Source organism: Pristiophorus japonicus, chromosome 10 (genome assembly GCF_044704955.1).
Source record: "Pristiophorus japonicus isolate sPriJap1 chromosome 10, sPriJap1.hap1, whole genome shotgun sequence".
NCBI lineage: Eukaryota > Metazoa > Chordata > Chondrichthyes > Pristiophoridae > Pristiophorus > Pristiophorus japonicus.
This window is the reverse complement of record NC_091986.1, coordinates 45,202,617-45,217,035: the sequence shown is the minus strand read 5'-3', so window position 1 is coordinate 45,217,035 and position 14,419 is coordinate 45,202,617. Positions and strand designations below refer to the sequence as shown.

The 14,419-nt window shown below is 49.6% G+C and overlaps 1 protein-coding gene across 1 annotated transcript in view; it reads right to left on the bottom strand.

Annotated features, from left to right (window-relative positions):
• The window catches only part of itgbl1 (integrin, beta-like 1), a 300,193-nt gene that overhangs the window by 222,650 nt on the left and 63,124 nt on the right, over positions 1–14,419 (bottom strand). The window lies entirely within an intron of this gene.

Genomic DNA, 14,419 nt, shown 5'->3' with positions numbered 1-14,419 from the left:
ACAAATCCATGCTGACTTGGACCTATCATGTCACCATTTTCCAAATGCGCTGCTATGACATCCTTAATAATTGATTCCATCATTTTACCCACTATTGAGGTCAGGCTGACCGGTCTATAATTCCCAGCTTTCTCTCTCCCTCCTTTTTTAAAAAGTGGGGTTACATTGGCTACCCTCCACTCCATAGGAACTGATCCAGAGTCAATGGAATGTTGGAAAATGACTGTCAATGCATCCGCTATTTCCAAGGCCACCTCCTTAAGTATTCTGGGATGCAGTCCATCAGGCCCTGGGGATTTATCGGCCTTCAATCCCATCAATTACCCCAACACAATTTCCCGACTAATAAAGATTTCCCTCAGTTCCTCCTCCTTACTAGACCCTCTGACCCCTTTTATATCCGGAAGGTTGTTTGTGCCCTCCTTAGTGAATACTGAACCAAAGTACTTGTTCAATTGGTCTGCCATTTCTTTGTTCCCCGTTATGACTTGCCCTGATTCTGACTGCAGGGGACCTACGTTTGTCTTTACTAACCTTTTTCTCTTTACATACCTATATAAACTTTTGCAATCCGCCTTAATGTTCCCTGCAAGCTTCTTCTCGTACTCCATTTTCCCTGCCCTAATCAAACCCTTTGTCCTCCTCTGCTGAGTTCTAAATTTCTCCCAGTCCCCAGCTTCGCTGCTATTTCTGGCCAATTTGTATGCCACTTCCTTGGCTTTAATACTATTCCTGATTTCCCTAGATAGCCACGGTTGAGCTACGTTCCCTTTTTTATTTTTACGCCAGAGAGGAATGTACAATTGTTGTAATTCATCCATGCGGTCTCTAAATGTCTGCCATTGCCCATCCACAGTCAACCCCTTAAGTATCATTCGCCAATCTATCTTAGCCAATTCACGTCTCATACCTTCAAAGTTACCCTTCTTTAAGTTCTGGACCATGGTCTCTGAATTAACTGTTTCATTCTCCATCCTAATGCAGAATTCCACCATATTATGGTCACTCTTCCCCAAGGGGCCTCGCACAATGAGATTGTTAATGAATCCTCTCTCATTACACAACACCCAGTCTAAGATGGCCTCCCCCCTAGTTGGTTCCTCGACATATTGGTCTAGAAAACCATCTCTTATGCACTCCAGGAAATCCTCCTCCACTGTATTGCTTCCAGTTTGGCTAGCCCAATCTATGTGCATATTAAAGTCACCCATTATAACTGCTGCACCTTTATTGCATGCACTCCTAATTTCCTGTTTGATGCCCTCCCCAACATCACTACTACTGTTTGGAGGTCTGTACACAACTCCCACTAACGTTTTTTGCCCTTTAGTGTTCTGCAGCTCTACCCATATAGATTCCACATCATCCAAGCTAATGTCTTTCCTAACTATTGCATTAATCTCCTCTTTAACCAGCAATGCTACCCCACCTCCTTTTCCTTTTATTCTATCCTTCCTGAATGTTGAATACCCCTGGATGTTGAGTTCCCAGCCCTGATCATCCTGGAGCCACGTCTCCGTAATCCCAATCACATCATATTTGTTAACATCTATTTGCACAGTTAATTCATCCACCTTATTGCGGATACTCCTTGCATTAAGACACAAAGCCTTCAGACTTGCTTTTTTAACACCCTTTGTCCTTTTAGAATTTTGCTGTACAGTGGCCCTTTTTGTTCTTTGCCCTCCACTTTTCCTCATCTCCTTTCTGTCTTTTGCTTTTGCCTCATTTTTGTCTCCCTCTGTCTCCCTGCATAGGTTCCCATCCCCCTGCAATATTAGTTTAACTCCTCCCCAACAGCACTAGCAAACACTCCCCCTAGGACATTGGTTCCGGTCCTGCCCAGGTGCAGACCGTCCGGTTTGTACTGGTCCCACCTCCCCCAGAACCGATTCCAATGCCCCAGGAATTTGAATCCCTCCCTGCTGCACCACTGCTCAAGCCACGTATTCATCTGCGCTATCCTGCGATTCCTACTCTGACTAGCACGTGGCACTGGAAGCAATCCCGAGATTACTACTTTTGAGGTCCTACTTTTTAATTTAGCTCCTAGCTCCTTAAATTCTTTTCGTAGGACCTCATCCCTTTTTTTACCTATGTCGTTGGTACCAATGTGCACCACGACAACTGGCTGTTCTCCCTCCCATTTCAGAATGTCCTGCACCCGCTCCGAGACATCCTTGACCCTTGCATCAGGGAGGCAACATACCATCCTGGAGTCTCGGTTGCGGCCGCAGAAACGCCTATCAATTCCCCTCACCATCGAATCCCCTATCACTATCGCGCTCCCAATCTTTTTCCTGCCCTCCTGTACAGCAGAGCCAGCCACGGTGCCATGAACTTGGCTGCTGCTGCCCTCCCCTGATGAGTCATCCCCCCCAACAGTACTCAAAGCAGTGTATCTGTTTTGCAGGGGGATGACCACAGGGGACTCCTGCACTATCTTTCTTGCACTGCTCTTCCTGCTGGTCTTCCATTCCCTATCTGGCTGTGGACCCTTCTCCTGCGGTAAGACCAACTCACTACACTAATGAGTCGAAGAAGCTGACCACTATCACGACACACAAGGGGTTGTTTGAGTACAACACATGTCCGTTCGGGATTCGCTCGGCCGCCGCGATTTTTCAATGAAATATAGAAAGCCTCCTCAAGTTGATTCCAGGGACGGTGGTTTTTCAGGACGACATCCTCATCACGGGTTATGATACTGAAGAACACCTCCACAACCTGGAGGAGGTGCTATGCAGACTGGACCGGGTAGGGCTGCGACTGAAAAAGGCAAAGTGCGTCTTCCTAGCCCCAGAGGTAGAATTCCTGGGGATGAGGGTAGCAGCAGACGGGATCAGCCCTACTGCATCCAAGACAGAAGCGATCCAGAGAGCACCCATACCCCGTAACACGGCGGAGCTGCATTCGTTCCTGGGGCTACTGAACTATTTTGGTACCTTTCTTCCCAAATTGAGCACGCTGCTAGAGCCACTACACGTGCTCCTATGCAAAGGTCATGAATGGGTCTGGGGGGACAGCCAGGAAAGGGCTTTTAATAGAGCATGCGATTTGTTATGTTCCAACAATCTGTTAATGCTATATGACCCATGTAAGAAACTTGTGTTAATGTGCGATGCATCGTCCTATGGTGTCGGGTGTGTGTTGCAGCATGTCAATGCCAAGGGTCAGTTACAGTCGGTAGCTTATGCCTCCAGAAGTCTGTCCCAAGCAGAAAGGGGCTACGGGATGGTAGAAAAGGAGATGCTCGCATGTGTATATGCGGTAAAGAAAATGCATCAGTTCCTGTTTGGCAGGAAATTTGAGCTGGAGACAGATCACAAACCCCCAACGTCCCTTTTGGCCGACAACAAGACCATAAATGCAAGCGCATCGGCCCGCATACAGAGGTGGGCACTCACGTTAGCCGCCTATGACTATACAATTCGGCACAGACCGGGCACCGGAAACTGCGCCGATGCACTCAGCAGGCTCCCACTAGCCACCACTGAGGGGGCTACCGAGCATGCTGCTGAGATGGTTATAGCTGTTGAAGCTTTCGGAAGTGAAGGCTCACCCATGACAGCCCGTCAGATTAAAGTCTGGAGAAATAGAGACCCGCTATTGTCTCTAGTCAAGAAATGTGTCCTGAATGGGGACTGGGCAGTCACGTACAGGGCATGCCCTGAGGAATTTAAACCATTTCACAGGCGCAGGGATGAAGTCTCGATTCAGGCCGATTGCCCACTGTGGGGAAACCGCGTAGTCATGACCCAGATGGGCAGAGAGGTGTTCATCAGAGAACTCCACAATGAGAACCCAGGCATTGTCATGATGAAGGCATAGAAACATAGAAAATAGGTGCAGGAGCAGGCCATTCAGCCCTTCTAGCCTGCACCGCCATTCAATGAGTTCATGGCTGAACATGAAACTTCAGTACCCCCTTCCTGCTTTCTCGCCATAACCCTTGATCCCCCGAGTAGTAAGGACTTCATCTAACTCCCTTTTGAATATATTTAGTGAATTGGCCTCAACTACTTTCTGTGGTAGAGAATTCCACAGGTTCACCACTCTCTGGGTGAAAAAGTTTCTCCTCATCTCGGTCCTAAATGGCTTACCCCTTATCCTCAGACTGTGACCCCTGGTTCTGGACTTCCCCAACATTGGGAACATTCTTCCTGCATCTAACCTGTCTAAACCCGTCAGAATTTTAAACGTTTCTATGAGGTCCCCTCTCATTCTTCTGAACTCCAGTGAATACAAGCCCAGTTGATCCAGTCTTTCTTGATAGGTCAGTCCCGCCATCCCGGGAATCAGTCTGGTGAATATTCGCTGCACTCCCTCAATAGCAAGAATGTCCTTCCTCAAGTTAGGAGACCAAAACTGTACACAATACTCCAGGTGTGGCCTCACCAAGGCCCTGTACAACTGTAGCAACACCTCCCTGCCCCTGTATTCAAATCCCCTCGCTATGAAGGCCAACATGCCATTTGCTTTCTTAACCGCCTGCTGTACCTGCATGCTAACCTTCAATGACTGATGTACCATGACACCCAGGTCTTGTTGCACCTTCCCTTTTCCTAATCTGTCACCATTCAGATAATAGTCTGTCTCTCTGTTTGGTGGCCAGGGATAGACGCTGATCTGGAACTTTGTGTTCGCAGGTGCAACACGTGTGCCCAGCTGGGCAATGCGCCCAGGGAAACCGCCCTTAGCCTCTGGCCATGGCCCGCCAAGCCTTGGTCACGCATCCATGTGGACTATGCAGGTCCTTTCATGGGGAAAATGTTTTTGGTTGTAGTAGACGCCTACTCCAAATGGATCGAGTGTGACATTTTAAATTCAAGCACATCCTCTGCCATGGTAGAAAGTCTACGGCAATGTTCGCCGCCCACGGTCTACCGGACGTCTTGGTCAGTGACAATGGCCCGTGCTTCACAAGCATTGAATTCCAGGACCTCATGGCAGGTAATGGAATGAACCATGTCAGAACGGCACCGTTCAAGCCGGCCTCAAACGGCCAGGCAGAACGAGCAGTGCAGATAATCAAACAGGGGATGTTCAGAATCCAAGGAGGTTCCCTACAAAGCCACTTATCACGCTTCCTGTTGGCCTACAGATCCCAACCACACTCGCTCACAGGGGTTCCACCCGCAGAGCTGCTAATGAAAAGAACGCTCAAAACCCAGTTATCCCTTATACAACTCACCATGAAAGAAATTGTCGAGAGCAGGCGCCAGTCACAATATGACTACCATGACAGGAATGCGAGGGCGCAATGTATTGATGTAAATGACCCTGTTTTTGTCCTCAACTACACTGCAGGGCCCAAATGGCTCACAGGCACTATGATTGCCAAAGAGGGAAATAGGATTCTGGTAGTTAAACTTACCAATGGACAAATCTGCCATAAACACGTGGATCAAACAAAAAGGAGGTTCAGCAACCCCATAGAAGAAGCAGAGGAATAACACGATATAGAGCTCACTCCACCACAGGTGACTGATCACTGGAACCAAAGGGAGGAGAGCCCAGTCACTGTGGGCAGTCCGGACAGGCCTGAGGCACCGCAAACAGCAGACACTCAGGCCAGCACCCAACAACCGGAGCCCTAACTCAGGCTCTCTACAAGAGAGCGTAAACCACCAGAGAGACTCAACCTGTGATCCCAATAAGACTTTGCGGGGGGAGGTGATGTCATGTATTCAACCAGCATTGTAACCCATGTATTATCTGACCTAAATTGTACACTGTGAGAACAATGAACACTAGATGGTGAACTTGTGGGAGACACTCCTAATCTGGACCTTCAGGTATAAAAGACGTCCATCACTTCCATCACTTGAGTGCTAAGGAATAAAGGACAGGTCACAGACTGACCTTCTCTCAAGCATGGGTCTCGTGTGCATTTATACTGTATAGTAAGGACGTATCAGAGACCAAAACTGCACACAATATTCAAGGTGTGGTCTCACCAAGGCCCTGTACAACTGCAGCAAGACCACCCTGCTCCTATACTCAAATCCCCTCGCTATGAAGTCCAGCATGCCATTTGCTTTCTTTACTGCCTGCTGTACTTGCATGCCTACCTTCAATGACTGATGTACCATGACACCCAGGTCTTGTTGCACCTCCCCTTTTACTAATCTGTCACCATTCGGATAATAATTTGCCTTCCTGTTTTTGCCCCCAAAGTGGATAACCTCACATTTATCCACATTATACGGCATCTGCCATGCATTTGTCCATTCACCTAACCTGTCCCAAGTCCTCCTGCAGCCTTTTAGCATCCTCCTCGTGTCTTGTCCTGCCACCCAGCTTAGTGTCATCTGCAAACTTGGAGATATTACTTTCAATTCCTTCGTCTAAATCATTAATGTATATTGTAAATAGCTGGGGTCCCAGCACTGAACCCTGCGGCACCGCACTAGTCACTGCCTGCCATTCTGAAATCAAAGAGACTTTGAGGGTGTCCTTGAAACGTTTCCTCTGCCCACCTGGGGCTTGTTTGCCTTGTAGGAGTTCCGAGTAGAGCACTTGCTTTCGGAGTCTCGTGTTGGGCATTCGAACAATGTGGCCTGCCCAACGGAGCTGGTCGAGCATGGTCAGTGCTTCGATGCTGGGGATGTTGGCCAGAGCGAGAACATGAACGTTGGTGCGTCTATCCTCCCAGTGAATTTGCAGGATTTTGCAGAGGCAGCGTTGGTGGTATTTCTCCAGCGCTTTGAGATATCTGTTGTATATGGTCCCTGTCTCTGAGCCATATCGGAGGGCGGGTATCACTACTGGCCTTGGTGCCAGATGTAAGGTCCTGGTCTTCAAACACTCTTTTCCTCAGGCGACCGAAGGCTGCGCTGGCGCACTGGAGGTGCTGTTGGACCTCGTCTGCCCTTGCTCCCGAGGGCCGCGCCATGGATTTTGATGATTGGGGGGGCACTGCTGTGTGGCAGGGTCAGGTTGGTGGAGGACCTTTTTCTTACGGATGTTTAGCATAAGGCCTATGCTTTCGTATACCTCGGTGAAGGTGTTGATGATGTCTTGGAGATCAGCCTCCGAGTATGCGCAGACACAAGCGTCGTCCGCGTACTGTAGTTCGATGACAGAGAATGGGACGACCATGGATCTAGCCTGGAGGCGGTGAAGGTTCAACAGGTTCCTATTGGTTCTATAGTTTAGTTCCACTCCAGCGGGGAGCTTGTTGAGAGTGAGATGGAGCATTGCAGCAAGGAAGATCAAGAAAAGCATTGGCGCGATGATGCAGCCTTGCTTGACCCCGGCCCGGACGTGGATTGGTTCTGTGGTGGATCCGTTGGTCAGGATCATGGCTTGCATGTCATCGTGGAGCAGCCGGAGGATGGTGACAAACTTTTGGGGCAGCCGCAACAAAGGAGGACACTCCATAGTTCCTCACGATTGACAGTGTCAAAGGCCTTTGTGAAGTCAAAGAAGTCCACGTACTATTCCCTGCATTTCTCTTGTAGTTGTCGCGCGGTGAAGATCATGTCCGTTGTACCCCTTAGTGGACGGAATCTGCATTATGACTCTGGGAGGAGCTCTTTAGCCACGGGGAAAAGACGATAGAGGAGGATTCTTGCAATTACTTTCCCAGTGGCTGATAGGAGGGAGATTCCTCTGTAGTTACCGCAGTCGGACTTGTCCCCTTTTTTGAAGTTGGTCACAATTATGCCATCTCTCAGATCTCCTGGCATGTTCTGCTCCTTCCAGATAAGAGAGATGAGGTCATGCATTCATGCCAATAGTGCTTCTCTGCCATATTTCAGTGCCTCAGTGGGGATTCCATCTGCTCCTGATGCCTTGTTGCTCTTGAGCTGACAGATGGCCTTTTATACCTCATGCAGGGCTGGGGTTTTGCTGAGATGGTGGCGGGTAGCATGCTGCAGGATGGGGTCGAGGACACTCACGTCGAAGGCAGAGTCTCGGTTAAGGAGATCTTCGAAGTGCTCCTTCCAGCAGGCCCTGACTGGCTCAGTGTCCTAAATGACTGTCTCCCCGTTCTTGGCCAGCATTGGGGTGGGGCCTTGGGTGCTTGGGCCGTAGGTGGACTTGACGGCACTGAATAAACCTCACACGTCGTGGTTGTCGGCTAACTGCGGGATCTCCTGAACTTTATCCACCCACTAACTACTCTTTAGGTCGCAGGTTTTTTGTTGGACCTCGGCCTTCAGCCACCTGTAGAGCTGCTTTGCTGCTCCCGAATTGGGTTGCTGCTTTACATTCAGAAATGCCTTGCACTTGTGGCTTATTAACTAGGGATCTCCTGGTCATTCTCGTCAAAACAGTCTTGGTGTTTCCTGGTTGAGTGACCAAGTGTCTCTTTGCAGGCGCTGGTTTTGGAGGCCTTGAGGGCAAACCAGGTGCTGTGGGATCTCTGCGTCTCAGGGTCATCCAGGGTCACCAGGTTGGCAGTGAGGTGCAGCATTGATTTTTTTTGCGGCATTGTTTCTGTTGCCGTCTCTGTTTTGGGCTATGTTGATGTTAATGACGAAGCGGATTAGGCAGTCCATCCAGCAGTCGTCAGCTCCTGTAATGGCGCAGGTGATACGCATGTCCTTGCAGTACCTCGCTCGAACGATGTAGCTTTGAGCGAGGATGTTGGCACAATGCCTTGTACTTGTCCCTCTGATGGAACAAGGTGTTGGTGATGACAAGGTCATTTTCTAGGCATTTTGTCAGGAGCAGGGTACTGCTAAAGTTGGTTTTCACTACCCCCTCTCTGCCAATCATGCCTCCCCAGAGATCAATGTCCTTACCAACTCTGGCTTTGAAGTCGCCAAGGAGGACCATCTTGTCGCCTGTAGGGACAGGGATTGTTCGAGGCTGGAGTAGAATTCGCCTTTGGTCATATCTGTTAGGTCGAGTGTTAGGGCGTAAGCACTGATAACTGTGGTGCAATGGTTCCAGGCTAGGGTGAGTCGGATAGTCAGACAGTCGCTTATCCAGCAGGGGGAGTCTCTGAGACGGCCCACCAGCTCGTTCTTGATGGCGAAGCCAACTCCATGGTGGTGGCGTTATTCCTCTGGTTTCCCTTTCCAGAAGAAGATGTAATCTCCACCTTGTTCTTTCAACTGGCCTTCCCCTGCCCGCCGAGTCTCGCTTACGCCGACAATGTCAACGTTGAAGCGTCTGAGTTCCCGGGCAACGATAGCTGTGCGGTGTTCTGGTCTGTCACTGTCGGGGTTGTCCATGAGGATCCTGACGTTCCAGGTCCCAAACTTCATTTTGAAGGGTGGAAGATGCCTGTGCGCGAGTTCTTTTAACATGGGGTGGCCGTTGCACATCAGCTACCACATGAGCTTAGCAGAGCAAGTTTGGTCCACTGGCAAGGGGGTGCGAGACAACTGGAGACCAGGCTCTACTGTATGAGCCTAGTTGCCTATGGTGGGGCGTGAGCCGTAAGCTCGGCACTGGGCAGCACCTTCAGGAGAGGTGGTGGGAGATCTCATCCTTTCTCCCATTCAGAAGTAAAAAAAGTGATTACCATATAAGGCAATGTGCAGTAATATGACCAACCAAGAGAGAAGGAACAATTTTAGCACTGATAAGGAAACAGTGTATAAGTATAGGAAATTGGGTAATGCCCTCTTTGCGAGGCGTTCATGATAAATTGGGGTTACCACCCCCACACTAAATCAAACTAACAAGAGGCGCAAATGCACCCAATTTCTCCCCCAGGCTTTTCTTTGTTCAGGCAGCAAGAAGGAACACCTGCCTACGTTCAGGTGTGCTCTATCTGTGCAAAGTTCTCTGTTTGTAGATTGCTTTTTAAGTTGAACTTAAAGAGCAAAAATATTGTAATCACTGTCTGATGTTATTACTGCTCAAGTGAACAACAACAACAACTTGTATTTAGATGGTGCCTTTAACAGGAGTATTATGAGACAAAAAGAAAATTGACACCGAGCCACATAAGGAGAAATTAGCGCAAGTGACCAAAAGCTTGGTCAAAGAGGTAGGTTTTAAGGAGCATCTTAAAAGGAAGAAAGAGAGGTAGAGAGATGCAGAGGTTTAGCGAGCGAATTCCAGAACTTAGGGCCAAGGCAACAGAAGGCACGGCCACCAATGGTGGAGCGATTATAATCAGGAATGCACAAGAGGGCAGAATTGGAGGAGCGCAGATATCTCGGGGGTTGTGGGGCTGGAGGAGATTAAAGAGATGGGGGACGGGGGGGAGGGGGTTGGCGGGTGCGAGAAGAGGCCATGGAGAGATTTGAAAACAAGGATGAGGATTTTGAAATCGAGGCGTTGCTTAACCAGGAGCCAATGGAACTCAGCGAGCACAGGGGTGATGGGTGAGCGGGACAACGGAAGGATGTTTTTAAAAAAGAAAAAAGGACTTATGTTTATATAGCGCTTTTCATGACCTCAGGTCGTCCCAGCGCGCTTTACAGCCAATGAAGTACTTTTTGACATGGAGACACTGTTGTAATGTAGGAAACGCAGCAGCCAATTTGTGCACAACAAGCTGCCATAAACAGCAATGTGACAATGACCAGATAATCTGTTTTTAGTGATGTTGGTTGAGGGATAAATATTTATCCCAGGACACCGGGCATAACTCCCCTGCTCTTCTTCGAAATAGTGCCTTGGGATCTTTTATGTCCACCTGAGGAGGCAGACAGGGCTTCGGTTTCAACATCTCATCCGAAAGACAGCACCTCTGACAGTGCAGCACTCCCTCCGTACTGCACTGGGAGTGTAAGCCTAGAAAAGCAAAATTCGGTCAGGCAGAGTCAGCATGGATTTATGAAGGGGAAGTCATGTTTGACAAATTTGCTGGAATTCTTTGAGCATGTAACAAACAGATTAGATAGAGGGGAACCAGTGGATGTGGTGTATTTGGACTTCCAGAAGGCATTTGACAAGGTGCCACATAAAAGGCTGCTGCACAAGATAAAAGATCAGAGAGTTCGGGGTAATATATTAGCATGGATAGAGGATTGGCTAACGAACAGAAAACAGAGAGTAGGGATAAATGGTTCATGCCCGGGTTGGCAATCAGTGACCAATAGGGTGCTGCAGGGATCTGTAAAGTCCTGACACAATGCCACAAATCCACACTAGGTACATTCTATGGACGAGGTCACTCTCTGACCTGCACCTTTATTCACAGGACCAACAAGTGCTGATCCTGTGTGGAACCTCCCTTTTTATATACCTGGATGACCAGGTGAGGAGTGTCTCCCACAAGTTCACCCCCTGTGGTCAAGGTGTGCATTTTTCAAGTATATACAGTATTGCAGTGTTGCTACACGAAGGTTACATACATGACATCACCTCCCCCCAACGTCTTATTGGGATCACAGGTTAAGTCTTTCGGATGGTCGCCGCAGTTGGGGCTCTGGCTGTTGAGCCTTGACCTGCGTGCTGTCCCCTGTGGTGATTCCGGCCTGTCCGGGCTGACCGCAGGGACTGTGCATGCTGCTGAATGTTCGTGTTGCTCGTTCACTGGCGGTGGTGTGAATACCATCTCATGATCTTCCTCAGGTTCCTCAGTGTCCATGCTGAACCTTTTTTTTTTTACTTGGTCCAGATGCTTGCGGCATATCTGCCCATTGTTAAGATTAACCACGATGAACCTATTCTCCTCTTTGTCTATTACAGTACTTTCAAGCCATTTGGGCCCCAAAGCGTGATTGAGAACAAATACAGGGTCACCAATTTCTATATATCTCCCCCTTGAATTATGGTCATGGTACTCATTTTGGGACTGGCGCTTGCCCTCAACAATGTCGGACAGGACTGGATGAATGAGGGACAGCCAAGTTTTGAGTGTACGTTTCATAAGGAGCTCCGCGGGCAGGACCCCCGTGAGCGAGTGCGGTCGGGACCTATAGGCCAGGAGGAGGCACGATAGGCGGCATTGAAGGGAGGGACCTTGAATTCTGAGCATGCCTTGTTTTATGATTTGGACTGCACGTTCCACCTGGCCATTGGAGGCCGGCTTAAACAGTGCTGTCCTGACATGGTTGGTGCCATTACCCGACATGAACTCCCAGAATTTGTAGCTAGTGAAACATGGGCCATTATCGCTGTCCGGCAAACCGTGGGTCGCAAAGACCGCACGTAGACTCTCCACAGTGGTGGATGTCGTGCACGAATTCAAAATGATGCACTCGATCCATTTCGAGTACGCATCAACTACAATGAGAAACATTTTTCCTATGAACGGGCCCGCGTAGTCGATGTGAATACGTGACCATGGCCTGGTGGGCCAGGGCCACAGGCTGAGCGGGGCCTCCCTGGGGGCATTACCTAGCTGAGCATACGTCGTGCACCTGCGAACAGTGTTCCAGGTCTGAATCAATTCCCGACTACCACACGTGACCGGGCAATGGCCTTCATCAGCACGATGCCTGGGTGCTCGCTGTGGAGTTCCCTGATGAATGCTTCCCTTCCCTTCTGGGGCATGACTACCCGGCTGCCCCATAGTAGGCAGTTGGCTTGGATGGAGAGCTCATCCATCCGCCTGTGAAACGGTCTGACCTCCTCAGGGCATGCTCCGTGTGTGGGCGCCCAATCCCCAGTGAGGACACATTTCTTAATCAGGGATAGGAGGGGATCTCTGTTGGTCCAGGATTTGATCTGGCGGGCTGTGATGGGGGAGCCTGCTCTGTCAAAGGCATCAACGGCCATGATCATCTCAGCGCTTTGCTCCGCTGCCCCCTTAGTGGTGGCCAGTGGAAGCCTGCTGAGCGCGTCAGCGCAATTTTCAATGCTGGGCCAGTGCCGGATGGTGTAGTCATACGCAGCCAGCATGAGAGCCCATCGCTGTATGCGAGCTGATGCATTGGCATTGACAAACTTGCTGTCTGACAACAGGGATGTTAACGGCTTGTAGTCCATTTCTAATTCGAACCTCCTGCCAAAAAAGGTACTGGTGCATCTTTTTCACCCCATAAACACATGCGAGCGCTTCCTTCTCAACCATCCCATATCCCCGTTCAACTTGAGAGCGACCTGGAGGCATAATCCACAGGTCGGAGTTTCCCCTCAGCATTGCACTGCTGCAACACGCACCTAATCCCATAGGACGATGCATCATACGTCAGAACCAATTTCTTACAGGGGTTGTACAGGGTCAACAACTTATTTGAACAGAGTAGGTTACGCGCCCGATTGAAAGCCCATTTCTGACAGTCCCCACCAAAACCAATCGCAACCCTTACGCAGGAGCACATGTAGCGGCTCCAACAATGTGCTTAAGTTTGGCAGAAAGTTCCCGAAATAGTTTAAGAGTCTCAGAAATTAACGCAACTCCGATGTGTTGCAGGGCCTGGGCGCTCGTCGAATCGCCTCCGTTTTGGATTCGGTAGGCTGAATCCTGTCTGCAGCAACCCTCCTGCCCAGAAACTCGACTTCGGGAGCCAAAAACACATATTTAGACTTCTTGAGTCGCAGGCCTACCCGGTCCAGTCGGCGTAGCACCTCTTCCAGGTTGTGGAGGTGTTCCTCGGTGTCACGTCCGCTGATGAGGATATCGTCCTGGAATACGATCATTCCAGGAATGGATTTGAGCAGGTTTTCCATATTTCTTTGAAAGATCATGGCCGCTGATCGAATGCCAAACAGGCACCTGTTGTAAACAAGCAGTCCCTTGTGCGTAGTGATGGTGGTCAGTAGCTTGGATTCGTCGGCTAGTTCTTGGGTCATGTAGGCTGAAGTGAGGTCCAACTTGGTGAACAGCTTGCCGCCTGCCAGCGTGGCAAAAAGATCCTCTGCTCTCGGAAGTGGGTATTGGTCTTTTAGGGACACTCGGTTAATTGTGGCCTTGTAGTCGCCACAGATCCTGACCGAGCCATCCGCTTTTAGGATGGGAACAATGGGGCTCGCCCAGTCGCTGAATTCAACGGGCGAGATGATGCCCTCTCTCAATTTTCTCCCGCATCACATACGGCACAGCTCTGGTTTTGTGGTACACTGGTCTAGCGTCCGGGGTGATGCAAATCACTACTTTAGCACCTTTGAACGTCCCGACGCTAGGTTGGGATAGCGACTCAAATTGCTGTAGGACCTGTGAGCATGAACTTCACTCCACAGATGACACTGCATGCACATCCCCCCATTTCCAGTACATCTCAGCTAACCAACTCCTCCCCAACAGTGCGGGACCATTGCCCGGGACAATCCAGAGCTGCAGTCGGTTCACCGATCCATTGTGTGTGACGGCCAACATTGCAGTGCCGAGCACAGGAAAGATTTCTTTGGTGTACGTCCGTAATTGAGTCTCAATGCGTTCTAGTTTGGGTCTGCTGGCTTTGAGTGACCATAGCTTTTCGAATTGTTGAACGCTCATGAGTGACTGGCTGTCCAGCTCCATGCGTACCGGGATGCCGTTTAATAGGACCTTCATCATCATAGGTGGCATTTTGGTATATGAGCTGTGAATGTTTGCTACATGAACCCGCTGAACTTC